The sequence below is a fragment of the Raphanus sativus genome, chromosome 8 (genome assembly GCF_000801105.2).
Source record: "Raphanus sativus cultivar WK10039 chromosome 8, ASM80110v3, whole genome shotgun sequence".
In the NCBI taxonomy this organism is placed as follows: Eukaryota; Viridiplantae; Streptophyta; class Magnoliopsida; order Brassicales; family Brassicaceae; genus Raphanus; species Raphanus sativus.
Window position 1 is genome coordinate 23,375,230 of NC_079518.1, and position 4,357 is coordinate 23,379,586.

At 30.3% G+C, this 4,357-nt stretch overlaps 1 long non-coding RNA gene across 3 annotated transcripts; it reads right to left on the reverse strand.

The window, feature by feature from the left end:
• Positions 1-762: 762 nt before the first annotated feature.
• LOC108821043 (uncharacterized) lies at positions 763-2,400 on the reverse strand. Of its 3 annotated transcripts, none has more exons than XR_008937471.1 (4): positions 2,077-2,400; positions 1,627-1,778; positions 1,106-1,473; positions 763-1,020 (listed from the first exon to the last, which is right to left on the reverse strand). It is a non-coding gene; the product is annotated as an uncharacterized LOC108821043 (long non-coding RNA). The 3 variants fall into 3 exon arrangements; XR_001944459.2 differs by having other exon boundaries at positions 1,106-1,361; positions 1,434-1,778; XR_001944458.2 differs by having other exon boundaries at positions 1,106-1,347; positions 1,434-1,778; positions 2,077-2,397.
• Between the last annotated feature and the right edge of the window lie 1,957 nt (positions 2,401-4,357).

The following is a 4,357-nucleotide window of genomic DNA, read 5'->3' on the forward strand; positions in this document are numbered from 1 at the left end:
CTTTATGACATATTTTTATTATGATATTTTGATATAAAATTTTAAAGAGATATCATAGATATTAAGTTAAGTTTCTTAAAATAATATATTCATTTGAGTTTATTTTTTATTTTTTATTTTATATTGATAATATTGCTTAGTTTTTTTTTGTTTCTCTTCCAAAGAATATCATATCAAGTTATTTCTTTATATTTTTAACCTAACTATTTCTACTAATTTTCAAAAAAAAATCAAATATATACTACCTATTGGAAAATAAAACGTGTAGATATAAATTTTTGATTATAATTTGTTATTTTATCTTTCTATATGATTTACATTTTCTTGATACATACATATTTTTTAAAAAAATTGCCTTCTTTTGCATTTGTTAGATAAGATTTAATTTTAATTTTTGTTCATTTTTGTTGCTTTTCAAATATTTAGTATGTATATCAATTAATAACAATTTTTCATTTTTTTTTACCTTATATTGACTTTCATTTTTATTTTGAAATAATATTTTTAATCTTGATAAGTTTAAAGTATTAGATCAAGATGATGATCTATCATTTTTTTTGGTGTTTCAAAAATTGTATATGAGGATTTTCAATAGTTTAGCATATTTTACAATCTTATGTGTTGTTCATATACTCTTAATTCTTTGAAAATCTTATGAGATCACGTCAGGCGGAGGTACATTCAATGTGAACTGAAAGGTTTATTGATGCCAATAAATTTTCAATGAAAAAATAGTTGTCTTTTTTTTTAGTGAAAACCAAAAGAAAAAAACATATCAATTGAGTTCCTTCTCTGGTTGACAAAGATTTGGGCATGTAAAAAACAATTACGTGTTAATGCTACTTTTTGATAAAATATGTTAAAGTAATTAGCAACAAATCAAAGGTTGTTGCATCTTCTCCTAAAATAACCTTGTAACAATTGAGGCTGCATAGTGGTAGCTTCGACTTTAAGTCTCCTTAACGCCTTGCCACAGGAATCACGGCATCCCCATATTTCCCTTTTTCCTGTATGTGCTTCCTGCAAGAACAGAACCAACTTTCAAAAACTTACGCTCGCCTTATCATGTGATCAGTTACTTTGTGAAATAGTGCTAGTGCAATACGTTGTCTAAACACATGCATGCTTCAAATGCTCAACATTCAAGATCTCACTGGAGCAAGAAGCATTCCTTTTGATGATCAGTTTTAAAACCCTTTTTATACAATAATATGCACAAGCAGAGGTCGACAGCGACCAGGTCCATAGATATCGCCAAGTCAAATTACTTGAGTCTATATCCCAGATCACGACCAAAGCTCAACCATCCTTCCTCTGCAGGTATTCTCAGTTTGGCTCGGGAGTTGACTGCAATGGAACATCTTAAAACCAAAGCTCAACCATCTTATTATTACCAAAAGAGATGAAAATTGGGAAAACATATAGAAACTCACTCTTCATTTACTCAAGCACCACCATAATCTCCATTCACACCTGCAATACAAACTATAATATACCACGCCATCCTTTACAAATAAAGACAAAGAAACTGATTGACCAGAAGAAGAAAAAGAAAATGCATGCTTCTGTCAAAAATGAAAGAAAAACATTGATATACTGAGGAAAGGAAATGAGAAAAATAGTTACTGATGAGAGATAACAAAGCCATCCAAGAGTTCCAGTCCCAAAAATTACTTCTGGTGCTCTATATGACCTCGACTGGACATAGTAGAATATGTACTCTGTCTCGAAACAGCTGCAACCAATTCACATCTGCTGTAGCTTTTGACCAATATGTTCTGAGGTTTCAAATCACAGTTTATAAGTCCAAGGCCATGTAAAAGTGTTTCAAGGCATTGAATAGTGATTGACTGTACAATACGTCCAAAAGAGATTAGGAATCTAATATAAAAATGTGGATAGATATAACTTTGAAAGCAATCGTTATAAACCCTAGAAAGCAATTGGTGTTAGATAATTTGAATCAAGCTTATTATCAGATCACTTTTAAAACACACATCAAAAGATATATAATTATTCATCATCCCCATAGAACAATTCCTAAGATTCACACCTTTTCCCATTGAAAACACTAACCTGCGATGGTGTTTTGGTAATTGAAATCAAGATGAAGGATTAAAAATGAAACGCCATGGTGTTTCGCTAATCCATTTGGTTTCATCGCCATGGATTGAGGTTGGAGGAGATCTAGAGTTTGGTTTGGAAAAAGCGAAAGAGGAACTGTATATAAAGAAGGAGGAGAAGAGGGAGGCGAAACGAAATCATTATGAATGTATTGATTGGAAGTAAAGGACTGTATTGATTGATGAGAGTCGTCGTTCGGAGAAGACGAAGAGTAAGAGACTTAACAGCCCAACACAACGCGAAACCTGTTTACCTCCATCTGTCCAACGTGGCAGATGATCTTATTTTCTATTGGCCGATTAAATTAAGTGATGTGGCTGCTCTCATAGAGCTCCATATCTTCCTTTTAGTAGTGTAATAGATGCCTATCTTTCCGACCAATTTGATTTTTGGAACCATAAATATGCCTATCTTTTTAGAACCAATTATTATAAACCCAAAACTTGATACACTGCAACGTTGTGGTGATGGATACGAGGGGTGGATGTCTGATAATTTGATGAAAATGCTAATGAAAAATGCTCACTAGCTAGGAGAAGCTCTAGAAGGTGCTATCACAGCTTAATTACCCAAAGGAAGAGATTCTTATGTGTAATACTAATAGAAATTATGTGTAATAAAAACTAATGAGAATTGTTACTAAGTTATAGTTTTAAACTAATGAGAAATGTTGCTCAGTTATATAAGTATAAACATGTTTAGAGTAATTTGTGCAGATTCTTTCCGACCAATTTTATTTTTGGAACCATAAATATGCCTATCTTTTAGAACCAATTATTATAAACCCAAAACTTGATACACTGCAACGTTGTGGTGATGGATACGAGGGGTGGATGTGTGATAATTTGATGAAAATGCTAATGAAAAATGCTCACTAGCTAGGAGAAGCTCTAGAAGGTGCTATCACAGCTTAATTACCCCAAGGGAAGAGATTCTTATGTGTAATACTATAGAAATTATGTGTAATAAAAACTAATGAGAAATGTTACTAAGTTATAGTTTTAAACTAATGAGAAATGTTGCTCAGTTATATAATATAAACATGTTTAGAGTAAATTTGTGCAGATTCTTTGTGTTACTACAAAACAGACAATAGTCATTAACAGAAAACGAGATTCAAGGAAAAAAATATAAATTTTACTGGTCAATAAAGCCAGGACTACAACATACTCGTTCATGAACCCTAGTTCTACCTACTAATTCTATGGTCGAATTCTTTAATAGTTGATATTTTATTCTATGGATTATATTTCCTTTTTATAGGTTGTCCATAGTCAATAATTAGATCAGATAGTTGTATATCTGAAATATGAAAATATTTTCCTTTTAGTAGAAGTTTTTTCATTTTACCCAGAAGCAAGGAAAAAACCCAACTCAGAAGCCATCTATATCTTATTAAAACAGAAACATTATATTGGACCTAACATTTATTTGTAAGTTTTTAAATTAAATACACCTTTATAGTTTATAGTTAAACATACATTAAGTCACTAATGTTCATTTCTTTATACTACTATCCATGTTTTCAAACAATATACTTATTTCTTTATACTACTATCAATGTTTCTAAACATATATTTTTTTATACTACTATCAATGTTTCCAAATAATACAATAATTAATCTTAGTTATTTATATCTATCATTTTCTCTTTAAAATTTTGTAGAAACGTCATAATTTCATAAATTGCAAAATAGTGAACTTTAAAATTTCGATTATAAGATTACAAATTATGAAACTATTACAATTTAAATCCAATTAGATTACATATCGGTCATCCATCAGTTCAATCGGTTAGTCTCGGGTTTTAGTGATTTTTAATATGAATATTTTAAAAACATAAATTGAATTGTCAGATCTCCGGATTAACCGGTATAATCACAATCGGGTTGAATTTAAAAATACTGATTTAAATGCAAAAATATTTTAAATACACACTCTTTAAAAATAACCAAAATATTTGTTAAATTATTAGTGAAATTTTTCATCGTAAAATATTCCGCGCTTCAAAAGCGCGGGTCAAAATCTAGTAAATTATTAAGGCAGGAGAAGAAGGTAAGCATCCTGCTCAGAAGCAGACGAAATGAATTCCTCGACTAATTATCCTTTAACCTTTTGGCCAGTATCTTTCGATTTCATGGATGAACTTGGAAGATAATTTTTTGATATATCATGGTTTTACAAGTTTTGACCAAGATGTAAATCCTTTTTTAAAGCCTTTATATTAATTTCA